We start from the raw sequence: 16825 nt of genomic DNA on the forward strand, positions 1-16825 counted from the left end.
ATGAAGGATTTGGGTCCTGCAAAGAAAATTCTTGGCATGAGTATCACTCGTGACAGGAAGAATGGAAAACTGTGGTTGTCACAGCAGAAGTATATTGAGAAGTTTTAGAGAGATTTAGCATGAGTAATTCCAAACCTGTTAGTACTCCACTTGCTAGTCATTTCAAGCTGAGTTCACAGCAATGTCCTACAAGTGAGAAAGAGAAAGCAGAAATGAAGAAGATTCCATATGCATCTGCAGTTGGCAGTTTGATGTATACTATGGTTTGCACCAGGCCGGATATTGCTCATGCCGTTGGAGTTGTTAGTCAATTTCTCTCTAATCCTGGCAAGGAACACTGGCAAGCAGTGAAGTGGATTCTCAGATATCTTAATGGTACTTCTAGAGTTTGTTTTTGTTTTGGGAGTGGCCAACCTGTGTTGGATGGTTACACAGATGCAGATATGGCTGGGGATCTTGACTCAAGAAAGTCAAATTCTGGTTATATGATGACTTTTGCAGGGGGAGCTGTGTCGTGGCAATCTCGACTTCAGAAATGTGTTGCTTTGTCTACTACAGAGGCAGAATACATTGCTGTTGTTGAAGCTTCTAAGGAACTCTTGTGAATGAAAAAATTTCTACAAGAGTTAGGCATCAATCAAGAGAAGTTTATGTTATTTTGTGATAGTCAGAGTGCTATCCATCTTAGCAAGAATCTGACGTTTCATTTCAGATCGAAGCACATCGAGGTGAGGTATCATTGGATACGTCAAGCGCTTGAGATGAAGTCATATGCACTTGAGAAGATCCATACTGCTGATAATGGTTCAGATATGATGACTAAGAGTTTACCTGCAGTGAAGTTTGATCCTGCAAAGAGAAGGCAGGTTTGGTGGAGTAGCCTATCCCCACTTGAGTTGGTGAGGGGAAGATTTGTTGGTGGGTCCCCAACTAAGTGGGGCCCACAGTTTTAAAACAAAAAAATAAATAAATGAAGAAAGTGGCTAAAAAGGCCACGGGAGAGAGAGAAGAGTTTCATTCTCTGTTTTGAATGGAAAAGAAACACGAAGCACAGCGTCGAAGGATAAGAGAAAATTTGGGAAAAAAGGGCAAGCTATCTTGATCTGATTGATTTGGTAAATTCGCTCCATTTCTTATGAAATTTTAGTATGTTATTCCTGGTGTAGAGATGAACATTAGGATATAACTTGCTAGTTGTATTGCCTTCTCTTTTGCCTAATTTGAGATGCCCACCTTGTGGAGGGTTTATGTTGATTCCATCAGTTTTGATGATGTATTTTGTTGATTGTTGAGATGCCCTATTGTTACTAGGAAGACTATTTGTATACCCATTATTCTGATAATGAAAGATTTTTCTGGACTAGGTCTTGTGGGTTTTTTGTCCCTCTTTGGGGGTTTTCCCACGTTAAAATTCTGGTGTCTGATTATTTAATTTCTGCCATTATAATTATTGTTTGGAGTATCTTTGGTATTGTCTATTTAATCGCACAGGTTGTGAAAAATTTATTTCTGGTGCTTCGCTATTAGACAGATTCTTGTTTTGAACCTTTGTTGAGTTTTTCCCAACAATATTGGGCAGCCGGTAATCCCTAGATACTTGAGTGAAGTGAGGCACAGTACACATTCAGGCAAGGCATCAAGTTTGGGGCAGTCTTCGATAACCATCTTAAAAAGACGAGGAAAAATGTCTCTTCTTTCTATTTTCAGCAAACGTGATAAATTCGGTAAATTTACTAACAAGAGTTCTTCAAGAGAAGGGAACACAGTAGTCATTTCGCGTTCATCATCCAAGTCTTGTACATTATGCATGTTTATTATGGAAAGCTTTTTCAGAGATGGGAGTTTACCGAGTGCTCCAACCTGTTGACATTTTATGCCTTCGATGAGCATAAGAGAAACTAAATTGCTAAGAGCTGCACTATCTCCGAGCCAACTCGGCAACCGTAATCCGTCATATCCAACTACGCGCAACAATTTGAGATTTGAGTGAGGTTGAAGCCCTTCAAGTACTTGCTCAGCATTCACAGGATCAGGATCATCCCAATACAATAATAACTCTGTTTTACCCTTGAGATTGGCCTCTTTAGCTTCAGATAAACTGCCAACATTTGCTAGGCCTTTGATGGTGAGCCTTCCTCCCAGATTTAGGTCACGTAATTCTGTCAACCTGTGCCCTGTCTCATTTTTTACAATGAATAAAGGCAATGTCCTTAGGAATCTTAATCTTCCGATGTTGGGGAACATTTCAGACATTGAATCACAACGTTCAATCACCAGATGTCTCAGATTTTGTAGGCGAGTTAAGTGTTTTGGTAAACATCTAACACCATCAAAACGAATTAGTTTCAAGACTTGTAATTTCCTCAACCTGCAAATAGAATCGGGGATACGTTTTATATCATCATATCCTTTGAGTTCCAAATACCTTAGATGAACTAAATTCTCAATTGATTCTGGCGGGAACCAATTCCATGCTCTCAAAACTCGAAGTGACTCATTTGATGCAATGCAACAAGAAATTTCTTTATAAAGATCAAGTTGATATGCCGTTCGCAAGGACTTAACTTTTTCAAAGTAGCTCTGACTTTTTAGTTGATGAATAAACTCATTAGCCATCCAGAGATGAATCAACTTTTCCTTCATAATTTCTGTGTTTTTAGGAAAGATGGCACAGAAAGCAAAGCACAGCTTTAAAGTTGGCGTCAAATGAAAATAGCTCAACCTCAAAGCAGGTATAATACGATTCTCATCAGGTAAATTCCAAAGATTGCTTTCCTTAATTTCAACCCATTCTTTTTCAGTGTTCATTGATCGCAACACTCCTCCTAATGCTTGGCCGGCAAGAGGCAATCCCCCACACTTGCTTACTATTTGCCTTCCAATTGCTTCAAACTTTTGGCATCGTTCATTGTCAGATCCAAATGCGCATTGTTTGAACAATGACCAACAAGCATCCTCTGATAGAACATTCAACTGATGAACTTCACATGTTCCCATAATTTCTGCAACATTCTTGTCACGAGTGGTTGCTAAAATGGAAGCACCAGTGGATCCACATGACAACACAGATTTCAGCTTATCCCATTTATCTGGGCTTAGACCACCTTCACTTGTTCCAATATGGGTAAAGTTAATTCGCCACATTTTTCATTTGTGATAAAATCGACAATGGAACACAAAATTCTCTTAACAGTGAAGTTTTCGGAAACACAAATCCAAACTTTCAAGTTAAAATGAGTTGTTATCTGTTCATCATTGTAGATCAATTGAACAAGTGTTGCTTTTCCAACACCACCCAAGCCAACGATGGGATAGACGGATAGTGAGTCAGAAACCTGAGCCAAGTCAAGAAGAAAATTAATCACCTTCTTTTTATCTTCATCTCGTCCATGTACCTACAAGATAGTAATAGATTCAGAAAATTTAGACTATTAGGCAACTTAAGCATAATAACAAAATTTACACAATTCTTAATCCTATCCAGCACGTTGATAATATCTTGTCATAATAAGAAATTTAACTTTTTTTTTTTAATAACAGGTACAGTATATTTTCCACACACTCCTACGGTGAATTCTTTCGATTTCTATTTAAATATTTAATTTTCGAATTCTTAAATATTATTGGTGAATAGTACAAAATATTTTGATCCTTAGTATATACTTATTAAATTCGTATTTAAATTAAAGTGCGTCAGCAAATGCCGTTGTAATATTTGTAAAGTCTAATCATATAATTATGATATTCATATATGAAAAAATAAAAATGCTATTTATTTACTGAAAAAGTGATAGTATATATGTGCAATAAGTCCTACGGTCATATAATATAGCCTTTTCCAAAATGTTTTTGAAATTGCTACTTTAATTTAATGAGTGAAATACTTTTATGTTAAATTCCTTATATTTTCCTTAACTATGAAACTGCTTTTATATAATTAATTATTTTACTATTTTAATTAATATATTCCTACTTTGTTTAATAAAACAAAACAAAACAGCCCAACTGGCATAGGAGAAACTAGTTTCATCATTGGGGGTAGGTACAAGTACAATTTAGTGTGGTACACGAGAAGCTAGTTCGTTGAAGGCCTCATTCCAAAAGAGGTTCAAGGTGCAAATACAAATGAAGAGACCATTAGAAGGTATGTTTGGTATATATTATGATATTATTATCCACTCAATAATTATTTGGTGACAAATTTAGAGCACGATGTTATATTTGGTAGCTGTTATATACATATGGCCAGGATCGGAAAAACGAATTTAGAAAATACTATTGGGATTTGCAGTTTTTAATTGCATAGTTATACAGAAGCATGTTTCAGGTGGTTAACCAGAACATTATGCAATTGACTGGCTTATTACATCTACTATAGTCATGGATATTTCGACATTGTTCCTTCTGCGGTCCTATGGTTTCGATGCAGGGGCGGAGCTTAGTTGAGATAACGGAGACTATAATCTCCTCCAAGTTTTTTATAAAAAAAATTAGTAGTATTTTTTTAAAAAAATAAAAAATAGTTCAGTTGATTTAAATATTTTACTATAACTTAAAAGTATTCAAATTCAATCATCATCTTTTTCTTTTATTGCACAATAAATAACTTTTAGTTTTAAACATTAAAGACATGGCACGATCATTTTTAGCAATAAAAATAATAAAAAAAATTTGTTGAAAAGTTAATTTTGATTCAATTATTAAAAATTTCAATTTACTAAAGATTCAAAGAATACTATTATAAACTATTCTATATTTTTTATCTGTAGAATTATTTATTTATTATCTTATTAGTAACAAATTTAAAGAATAATTATATTTGTAAATTTTATTATAATATAAATATTATTATTAAATTTTAATGTTAAATGTTTTTCTTCTCCAAAATTTTGTTTAAGCTCCAATACTGCTTGGATGCATGTACATGATTGTTGGCATGCATGTATTTGCATTTGCATGTGTATCATGTTTACGGTACATATATAGGTGCATCAGAATTTGTGTATGTTAAGATTTAGACTTATTATGGACTTGCAGGTGGGTGAGATATCCACTATCTTCAAGCTAGAAGGAACCTAGGGTCATCCAGTCGAGGATATTGTTAAGATAATAGGTGAAGTCACGAGATGTGAGTCTTGAAATTTTTTATTAGATTGTGTGTTACATTTAGGGTTTAATTTACAAATTTATGCTTTATTACTATTTTGTGTTCTAATTGTTTTTTTTTTTTTTAATTTCTGTGGGAGTTATATTTTGCACCTAAGGTTATGCAGGTGGCGCACCCGGAGATACTAGATGAGCAACATAAGGTGTTATGAAATAGTGACAACATTGATATATTTTATTGTGGTAGAGTGACACTAAGTCGATCAAGTTATAACACAGTTTGAAGGGGAGCAACATCAACCATACAAGGCATTTAATAAAATAGGTTTTTTGATATCGAAGATGGCAGAGGAGAAGATTGTTGGTTTTCCTCATGTATTTAGTCATGGCGTCTATGATCCAATTGAACATGATCCTCGATCCAGATCCATCAGAGCAATACCTGCAGTGGTTTTATCAGGAGGCACGAAGATTCTTATCCTTTGAGCACGTCTTTGGAGACCCTAGAGCCGGTAGGATTCCAGTTCAGGCGGCCCAAGAGAGTGAGAGAGCCACTTGTTAGGACGCAGGTATCAAATATTTCAGACAGATGATGTGTTGAGTTATGGAAGCGTGCTAGTAACTAAGTGACTGATCGTGATTACCAATGGATCGATGACATCTCAGGACACCTAGGTGCAGAGTATGCTGCTGGTGGAGGTGGTGGCTTACGTGGTGTACGACGTATTCGTCAACATGGGGTAGAGATAAAGGTACTAAGGTAGTAATGGTGGTGATGGAAAATATTTTTTATGCGTAATTTTACTCTAAATCCAAATAAATTTGTTCATATTGAAGGCATTACTTTTATAAATTATTGAATTTTATGTAATAAAAATCAAATGATGTAATAAATGAATGGTATTAACGAATTTTAATAAATATATAACATATTAGTGTATTAATAAACAAATATATTTTTGTTTTAATATAATATATTTTAAATAAATAAATAGCATGTCAAATTGTCAATACATAAAAAATTTAAATTTTTTTATTTACTAAATTAAATACGTATATATTAAAATTTAATTTTTTTTTACAAAAATTAACTGTATTTATTAAAATTTAAAAAGTCTAATATAATTTTATATATTAATAAATATTTAAATTTATCATTATATTTATGTCTATAATAATTTTTTTAATTTTAAAAATTATTTGACCTAATATAATTATTGTTGTTTGTATTTATTGAAAATTATTTTTATTTAATTTATAAAAAAATACTGAAAAATATATTTCAAAAGCCATCTTTAATAAAATACTTTCGAAAAATAAAATTTTGCCAAACCAGTACTTTCAAAAACACCATAAAATTAAAACAAATTCATATATATAATTGTGAATATACATAAGTAAAAAAGTAAATTAACAATAAACACATCAAATGCATATATATAAATGTGAATATAAATAGATTCATAATTGTATTTAGGGATGTTCAAAAACGATCCAATCCGAACAAAATCGACTAATCGAACTAAAAAACTCGAAAATCGAATAAACCGAAAACAGAAAAAATCGAAAAAATGATTTTTTTGCAGTTTTTTTGCGGTTCGGTTCGGTTTTTGGTTCAGGTAGAAAAAATCGAATCGAACCGGTGTTATTAAAAACCTACTATAAAGCAGCTTTCCTCCACAATTCCTCCTAAACCAACCGCAGCCACCCCTAGCAGAAACCCTAACTCCCTCGATCCCTCTCTGAGTGCTGAACCTCAGCGGAACCTCCTCCTTCTTCTTCTCCGCCATCGACGCCACCAGACAGCACCATCGCGGCGGCGCGACCCTTTTCTTTTTCTCTCTCTTCCTAGTAGGCTCGTAGCGCTTCTCTTTCTCCCTCAGCCTCGACAGCTCCACTCACCACCTCTCCAGCAGCCGTCTCCTCCACGAACCAACAGCCGCTGTCATCTTCGACGAACCACAGCAGCACGCACCAGACGCAGTCGAAGCCGCCGCCGTTCGTCATCTGTCTCTCGTTCGTCGTTGATCTGTCCAGTCTCTCTGGTCTTTGGTTCATCACCGCCGCCGTCTCACCATCCTGCACCTCCAATCTCTCAAAAGAGGGATATTGTGCCGTCACGCACTAAGCATGTTAAGCTTTGAATGAGTAATCCAAGTGTCACCGAGATATATATTGGAACGATGGAGTAAGAAGGTAAAGAGGCAACACACACACATCAAGAGCAGCCACGACGAGCCACTGTTGGAGCCACGAAGCAAGAGGTTTGACGAATTAGTATTTCATTCGCAAAATATATACAAATTTGTATCAGAATCCGAGGAGCTGACTGCCATTCTGCACCATGCCTACGATAACGTCATGGTTGAGATGGAAGAACTGAAAGCCAAAAGGAAGCGAACATGTTCGTTATCTCACGAAGATGCCAAATTGGAATCCGTTAACGAGCTTCAAAGCCTTCCAAAAGTTCGAACAAGAGGACGTCCAAAAAATAGGCTAGGTTCAAAGTTGGACAAATAGATTGCAAATGTCTCAAAGAAGAAGAAAACAAAAACTCTAAGCGAGGTAAAAGTGATGTTCTTTAAATAGGTGGTAATTGAGTTTAATTATTTTGTTAATAGTTTTGCTAATATGTGAGTTTATTATTTTCAGTTAAACCTTTTTTGATGCTGCATTAGTGGTGCAACCGAATTCCAGCCAATATTACGGACATGTTATGAATTATCAGTTCAGGGATCCAGCAGTAGGGGATATATTTTTGGGTGTATAGTGACAGGATATTGGTGTAACACTAAGTTTTTTGGGTATATTTCTGCATTCTCTCGTGTTTGACATTTTAATTTTTTTTATATTTTTCAGATGCTGCTGTTTATGTTAGAAATGACTGTTTTGTTTAGGGTTTAGGGGTTTATGGGTTTAGGGTTTAAGATTTAGAGTTTAGGAGTTAAGGGGTTTAGAGTTTAGGGTTTAGGGTTTATCAGGGGTTTAGGTGTTTAGGGATTTAGGGTTTAGGGTAGGGGTGGCAAAGCGGGCCGGCCCGCCCCGCCAACTAAGATCGGCTCAAAATGCTAGCCCGTCCCGCTTTATGGCGGATTGGCGGGTCGGCGGGCTAGCCCGCTTGACCCTTTTTCTTTTTTTTTTTGAAAAATAAAATTCGTTAAAATTAACCAAAAAATAATAATTAAAAAATCAAATACAAATAAAAAATAGTCAAATTATAATATAATTTTTTTCACTATTTTTTTTATTTTTAACTTCAATAAAATTTTTCAAAATAATATTTGTCAATAGTACCATCGTTATTTTAAAAAATAAGTCACACAATTTGAGCAAATATACGAAATTGTAAAATAAAATAAATAAAGTTAATAACTAGAAGAATAAAAACAAAAACAAAAAAAGTGAAAATTCTATAATTATTAATTTTATAATAGTAATCACTCTTTTATTTAATAAAAAAAAGAAAAATAAAAATTTTCGGCATGGTGGACCGTCCCGCCAAAACCCGCCAATTTGACGGTGCGGGTTTGGCGAATTTTTTTAATTTGGCGGGTTCCAAATCCTAGTCTGACCCGCCTTTTTTAGCAGGTTCAACGGGTCGGCTCGACGGGTTCAACTTGTTTTGCCACCTCTTAGTTTAGGGTTTATATTTAGGTGTATTATTAAAGTAATTGGGCATATTAGCTGGTTTGGTATTGTTTTCCTTCATTTTTTTTGAACCTGTAATTTACAACTTTTGAATACAGCATAGACAGTTTATTTATGCAAAAAGAATTTATAATAAAACTGGATTAAATATTCACAAAATTTACAAGAAGTGTTCAAACTATTCCAAGACTACATAACACTGAAATTAATCACTTTCAATATCTTTTATGAATCTATTTGACAATATGGACTCAACAACAGCAAAGATGGCTTGGACAATCTCAGTGCTTCACTTCCCCTAATGGCTTCATCTCTGTCTCGATTCATCTCATGAAATAGAATTCGGGAAGCAAATTCTACTCTAAAGTGGTCTACCTCCACCTACAGTTTAAAAGAATATTCTTTTTAATCAACTCTGTTAATTAGTAAAGTAATAGAGAGTTATATTGTTTTAGACACAATTACCTGAGTCCAATTGTCTCATTCATACTTTTCCTTTTTAATGTTTTCGGGCTGGATTATTTCAAACAATTTCATGACATAAACAGCACAATCATAGCTGAAAAACAAAAAATAAATTAGCAATTTAATACAGGATAGTAAGAGAAAACACAATTTTCAGAGTGAAAGATTTATACTGTATTTTTTGGCCTGAGATGTCAATGTATGGTGGTTCAATTCACGATCTTTTTTCCTGAAAAGTGTGATAAACCCCGATTTCGTGATTTATCTTGTGCTTATTTTAGGGGATTTTATCACCTTTTTCCCATATTTATTCAATGAAATAGCATGTTTTTGTAATTCTCCCTTCAATTGTGCTTAAGTGTAAAAACATGCTTTTTAGGCCCTTAAATTGGTGATTTTAATCCACTTTAATTCTATTCGATGCCTTGATGTGTTTGTTGAGTGATTTCAGGTTCATAAGGCAAGTATTGGATGGAAGAAGTGAGGAGAAAAGCATGCAAAGTGGGAGAACTCATGAAGAAATGAAGGAACCGTAATGCTGTTAAGCCTGACCTCTTCGCACTCAATTGACCATAACTTGAGCTACAGAGGTCCAAATGAGGCGGTTTCAGTTGCGTTGGAAAGCTAATATCTGGGGCTTCGAAATGATTTAAAATTTTTCATATGTTACTTCACTTTCAGGGGCACACACGCACCATGTATGCGTGCGCACTGATGCTGCTCGTGGCCCACTAAAGTAAAATCTCCCCCAGCAATTTCTGAAGCACTTTGGGCCCAACCCAACTCATTTCTAATGCTATTTCATGCAGAATTCAAGATTGGGCAAAGGGGAGAGTAATTGTTTGGTAGCTTAGCCTCATGTAGTTTAGTTTCTAGAGAGAGAAGCTCCCTCTTCTCTCTAGAATTATGATTAGAATTTCTTAGATCTAGGTTTAATTCATGCTTTGATTTACTTTTCCTTTATAATTTCTTGTTCCTCTACTTTTTCTCTCTCTAATTTTGTATTTCATTCTTGTAATTGCCTATTTTGTTGTTGATGCACTCTTTCTTCTTCTATTTTCTTTTAATGCAATTTATGATTCATGTTCCTTTATTGTTGATTTGGATTTGTTGTTGTTTAATTCCTTACAATTGAGTAGTGTAGATTTACTTTCCTTGATATTTTACTATGTTTTCTTTTTATGCCTTCCAAGTGTTTGATGAAATGCTTGGTTAGATTTTAGAGTAGATTTTAGTGCTCTTGGCTTGGAAAGGTAACTTAGGAACTCTTGAGTTACTAATGTCCAAGTGATTGACGATTGGAAGCCATTAACTCTAGATCTCACTAATTGATATTATGGACTTGGATTGACATAACTCATTTGACTTTCCTTTATTAGTTAGAGAATGACTTAATGGGGTTGATCCTTGCCAATTCTCATGTTGTGGTTAGTGATTAGGATAGAGATCCTTGACCACCAAACCTTGCCAAGACCTTTCTAGTTGTTAGTTTATTTTCATTACCATTTACTTTTCATGCCTCTTATCCCAAAAACCCCAAAACATACTCTACAACCAATAACAAGACATTTTATTGTAATTCATAGGGAGAACGACCCGAGGTTTAAATACTTCGGTTTATAATTTTAGGGGTTTGTACTAGTGACAAACAAATCTTTTGTATGAAAGGACTATTGTTGGTTTAGAAACTATACTTTACAACGAGACTTCATCATTTGTGAAATTCTAAACCACACAAAAGTTCATTCATCAAGGTGCCCCCGGCATATGCCTTCATTCTGGAAATCACATACCCCTAAAAACAAAAAACAAAGCAAAATATAAGAAAGAATAAATATAATAAATGAATACACCTAAAGGATCACAAACTACATCTTATTTTGAACAGAAATACATCCAAATATTAAAATACAAAATACAGAAACAACTTACAACGAATTTATTTAGCTTCGTTCTAGCTTCGGAGGGACACGTCTTGTGATACAGGTCAAGTATATAAAATTTTCTCTTTCTTACATCAGCCACCTATATCCACCAATGCTCTGAATAGCAAATAGGTGCAAAAATCTGAAGGATGTCCACATTGAATAGTATTTTAGTTTAATTGGCCCATAACCAAAGAATTGTGATAAGAAGTTTTAGAAACGAAAACTTACATATGGATGTGATGCTAATTTTTTGAGGTCCAAAAAGGGTATAAACATTGGATAGTCGTCGACCATAAATGGCATTTTGGATTTAGGCTGTAAGAATTCCGCACCTGGATGATTTCCAATGGCCATGTTCTGCAGCATTTGTGAAACAACAAAAGAAATATTTAATATACCCAAAAGATTACACAAATACACTCAAATTTTATTACAGTACACGTTACCACAATATTTGGGGGAAAACGGTAAATTTCTTCTTCAAATTTTTTAATATTTTGTCTGTTCAGTATCAAACAAATAACATTGACAATCTAGAAAAAAAAAACCCAAATCAATTTACATCAATCAACATTGCAGTCACATTTCATGATAAAATCATTAATCTTATTCTAATATTACCTCAGCTTCGATATATGTAGCAGCTTTTAGAGATGTAAAGTGGACTTTTGACATTATCAATGGTGCTTGGGCATTCAGGATGCACACCGGTTCATACTCATTAGTGGTTCCATCTCCGTATGTCTTTACACGTGTGGCCCACAGGTAGCACTTTTCTTTCATGTCCCCCAAAATTTCCTTGCTCCTTGCAGGAGTTTCAAAAATTTGTCCGGCAGACTACTGTTCCATCGGGGGACTTTTACCCTCTGCAAAATCCAATGCTGTCTTTACCCCACTGTTTGCAATTTTTTCCACCAGCTCCTCTAATTGTTCGATTAGTTTTGGTATTTCAGGACTTTTTCTCTTTTGAGATTCTGGTTCCCTCTCTTGGTTCAGTGTTTCTTCTTGACTTGAATCAGTGAAGCTAAGGCTGAATGATTGGAAGTTCTTTAGGTACGTATGATGCTGTGCGTGCCATCATCATCAGTGTAGCAGCAGTGGCTTCAGGGGCTGGATTACTGCGTGTTGATATATAAGATACTATAAGAATAAGAATAGACGAATGATATCAAAATAGAGTTATATTGTGCTGAACTTACACTTTAGATGGAGCTTATGGCACTGTGGGTATACTTTCGTCAAGTTTTTGGGATTGTGGAGTGTTGCAGGGTTAGAAAAAATGAATCAAATTATAAAAAAACTAGTTACAGATCAATTCTGAAGATATACACCCAAATAAGGAAAATATACACCCAAATAATGACCAAATACACCCGAATATTATTCTTTACCTTTTAGTTCTTTCTTCACTAATTTTCTCGCTTGGAGACTTTGCGGGAATGGTTCAATTGCTGGCACAGGGCTTGGTGCTGTTATTTGGGACAAAGGCATGCATACTTGAATTTCGGAACTCTAAACAAGACAAAATTAAAAGTTAAGAAAGCCCCTTAAAATAGTTGATTAGAACGTTGAAATTTAGTTGTAAAACTCACGTTGAAAGCGGTTCAGATTGCAAATGTGTCTCCATCCGTACAACCATCATCTTCTGTTGAGTTAGGCCACTGGCTGATTCTTCTACCAGACTCAACCTGAAATCTACCCAAATAAAGTCAAAATACACCTGAAGGATTGAAAAAAACATAGGCTTTATTTTTTTGAGAACTTACGTAATTGTAGATTTTTCTTTTTTTTTATTGCCTTTTTTTTCTTGAATAAAACATTAAAGGGTTTTTTTTCTAAAAAAAAATATATGCAGAATTAGAAGCAGATGGTAAAAAAAGAATTAAGCAACTGGTATTAAAAACAGAAATTACATGCTATCCGCGGGTTTGTTTATGCTGCTTTCATCTGCTTGTCCTTGAAACAAAGGATCACTCTCGCTTCCTAAGTTCACATACGGCATTCTAAGTATAGAATAAATATCATTCAGTAAAAATACTATATAGTTAAATTAGGATATCAAGATTCTATCAAATAAAGGTTCTTACGTTTCAGATAAGTCATAGTGACCTTCCGTCGATCGCAGCCGAGCTCCCTTCTTTCTGGGAAACCAAAAATAATTATGAGCAACCAAAACACCTTAAAATCGATAATATACACCCAAATATAACAAACCCCTTTGCAGCAGCCTTTTCATTGGTTTTCTTCTTTTTTGATTCTCTTAAGAATTCTTGTAATAATTCAATTCCAAGATCAAATCTGACAGTACATGCAAAAGAACATGTTAACAAATATAATTTTGATGATAAACGCTAAGATAGCTTTACAAAGTATCTTACCCATCATAGGATTGAATTTCTTCTTCAGAAGACGAATCCTCAATAATGTGCTTTCTCTTTTTGGATTGCGTCCTGGAAATAAAAAAAAGTATGAATAAAAAAAACACACAAAAATTAATGATAAAATATTATCGAAAGCAGTGCATACTTTTTGGGTGTAGTTTGAATTTTTTTTCTTTGTTTTTTATTTTTTTGTTGGTGATGGTTCTTCACTTCTGAAAGTTAATGAGAAACACTCTGTTACTAAAATTGAACTATTCAAATAATAAACAGAAAAGAAAGCGATGCAATAATAATTTTAGAATCTTACTCATCATCGGATTTACTTTCAGTTTCTGTAGTGGAATCCTGCAAAATCTGCTTCCTTTTTGTATAAAATTCTAGAGTGCAAACAATTGTTAGAAAAAAACATCCTAAAAATGATAAAATACACCAAAAAATATTACTTACTTTTTAGATGCCTTGCTGGGTTGTTTTCTTTTTTTGTTGTTTCCTCTGAGTCTTGTTCAGACTCAGACTCAGAGGAAAAATCAGGTTCATTCTCGGAAGAATCACTCTCGGATGAAGTTGCCTTCTTCTTTTTTGTTTTTTTTTTGTTTTTTCTTTCTTTTCTTTTTCTTTCCTTTCCTGCAACTTCTTTTTCACTTCCGCCTTTTTGACAATGCCCTAAAACATTTAAAACATTTAAAATTAATTACACATTAATTCAGATGAGATACACCCAAATAATATTCATATACACCCAAAGATTAGCTACACATCAATTCAGATGAGATACACCAAAATAATATTCATATACACTCAAATATTAGCTAAATATACCCAAATTAAATGGGAGTATTCTGTCCATTTACCATATGCCCATCAATCTCTGCTCTGATCCTTGCAACCAGTAGCTCTCTATTCCAGTGGCTAACCCAGGGAGGCCCAAGAATTGCTTCTGCCTTCTTGTTTGCGTGTTTTGTTAGATGGAAATAGATTATCATCAAAGCATAGAGACATCCGTCAATCGATTTTTTCTTTTTCAAACGGTAATTGCTTATGCCTTTCACAATGAAATCGAGCACATGGGCGCCCCAATTGCCCTCGGTTATTTTGTCCATCTGAAAAATTGGAGCTAGGTGGACAGGAGATACTTTATTTATCGTTGTTGGCAACAAGAACGCCATCTGAATATAGAGTATGAAAATCCTCTTGAACATCAGACGATCTTCATCATTGTCAACACCGATATTCATCATCTCATCAGTTAAATTCCTTAATGTCTTTCCCTGAAATCTTCTAAAAATGACTTTGTTGTCCTCAGAAAGATCCTTAAAACTCACTTTATCGGGAAATAGATCTCCTATAAAAAAGAAAATAATTTACACTCTAAATCACTTAAAATACACCCAAATATCACTCGCTTATACCTAAATTTATTATTTGATTACATGAGATCAGAATAAGATATTAAAGAGAATGCAAGTATAGAGGTTTTGTAGAATCAGTTACCTGATGCATTGAGGTCAAGGGGCAGCCCCTATTATTTTGGGTTTAACTTTAATCGAACCATAGCTTGTGTCTAGTTTGTTTTTGCCCAAATTAAAGGAGTTGGCCAACTCCTTTAACAGTTTGTGTGGCACATTCATTGGTGGGATGTGCATGAGGCCACCAAATCCTAATTCGACAACAATGGCTTTCTTTGGCTCACTCATCTTTTCATACTTTTCACTCAATAGTCTTGTGGCACATTTCAAGTCTTTGGTTTGCTGTAAACAAAGCAAAATGAGAGTTATTTAAATAAGCCATATTTACATTAGGAATAATTGATTTGTTCTAAGATATATATATGTGTTTACATTGTATTTTTTCATCTTGGCCTTTGGCTGTCATTTTTACTGTAAGAAAGAAGAAATACTGTCAATAGAGAAAAAAAATCAGGCAAGTAACAGACACATACACTCAAATACCAACCAACTACACCCAAATACCAACCATCTACACCCAAATACCAGCCTCATACACCCAAATTCAGTCCTATACATATTTATTATTTTTTTGATTACACGAAATGAAATAAGTTAAAATTGATATTCAAATCAACCAAACTTGCATACAATGATACTACAAGGTCAAGCAAAGGTACAACAGCACCAGTTACAGCTTAATACTCTTAATTTATATATATATATATATATCACTTCATACACCTCTTTTATTTTTTGATTACATGACATTATATGAGTTCAGAATGATATTTAAGTTCAAATGCCACTAGAAGTACTAGTCACATTCCAATTCGGACATATACACCTAAATATTCGCAATATACACCCAAAAATGATTTCACTAGAAATACAATACAGAGTTTATATGTATACAAACTCACTTGTAAAACATGCAAACAAGCACAAAATATGGACAAAAATAGACGAAAACACGTTAAACCATTCACTAGAAGTATGTAAAACAGCGTAAACGACTTAAACTGTTTCATCAGAACCGTAATATCAAACCTAAATCAAGAATAGTGAAAGAGAGAGAGAAATACGACGATAATGCTTTGTTTTCGAAATGAGAAATAGAAATCTGAAAAACCTAGAAGAATATTGAAACAATACCTTCAATAATGTTTCTTCGTTCTTTTTGGTATTTTTTGATGGAGATTTAGATGTTTTCTTCTTGATTTCTTCTAGTTTTCACGAGGAGTTTGACAATTTCTTCACAATTGCAGTTGGTTTCGAACGAGGCTTGAATCTCGAGGGTTAGGGTTTTGATTGAGGATGAAGAGGAAGAGTCGTTTATAATGGTGAGTAGCGCGTTTTGGAAACATGAAACGGTTGAGTAACGCGCGTGTATCTACGCTCGAGTATGGGGAGTTTTAATGCGCGTGTGTTTTATTGAGCTTGGCCAACTTGTAGGACTTATAAGCCAAAAAGACTTATATGTGTAGCATGGCCTTAAAAAAAAGAAAAAAAGAAAAGAAATAACAGAAAATATCACACAAAGCCAATAAATTTATCGTAAAAAAAAAAAAAAAAAACTTAACATAAGTATCAATAAAATAAAAAATTTTGAATTTGAATCCTCTAAATTTTAGATTTTTACTTTAAAGAATAAAATAAAATTTTGTATCATTAAAAATTTTCTTTCTTATATATTCTTTTGATCCCACTTATAAAATAAATAATAATAAATTATGCTTTATTCTCTAAAATTAAATTTAAAATTTAAAAAATTTAAATCCAAAAATTTCACATTAACTAAAAAATTACTCTTCACATTAAGTATTTAAATAGTCAATAAAAAGAATAAACT

At 34.0% G+C, this 16825-nt stretch overlaps 1 pseudogene; it reads right to left on the reverse strand.

Moving 5' to 3' along the window:
* Positions 1-1503: 1503 nt before the first annotated feature.
* On the reverse strand, positions 1504-6896 carry LOC107606987 (putative disease resistance protein RGA1; annotated as a pseudogene).
* Positions 6897-16825: the final 9929 nt, after the last annotated feature.

Source organism: Arachis ipaensis, chromosome B7, assembly GCF_059453495.1.
Source record: "Arachis ipaensis isolate K30076 ecotype BB chromosome B7, ASM5945349v1, whole genome shotgun sequence".
NCBI lineage: Eukaryota > Viridiplantae > Streptophyta > Magnoliopsida > Fabales > Fabaceae > Arachis > Arachis ipaensis.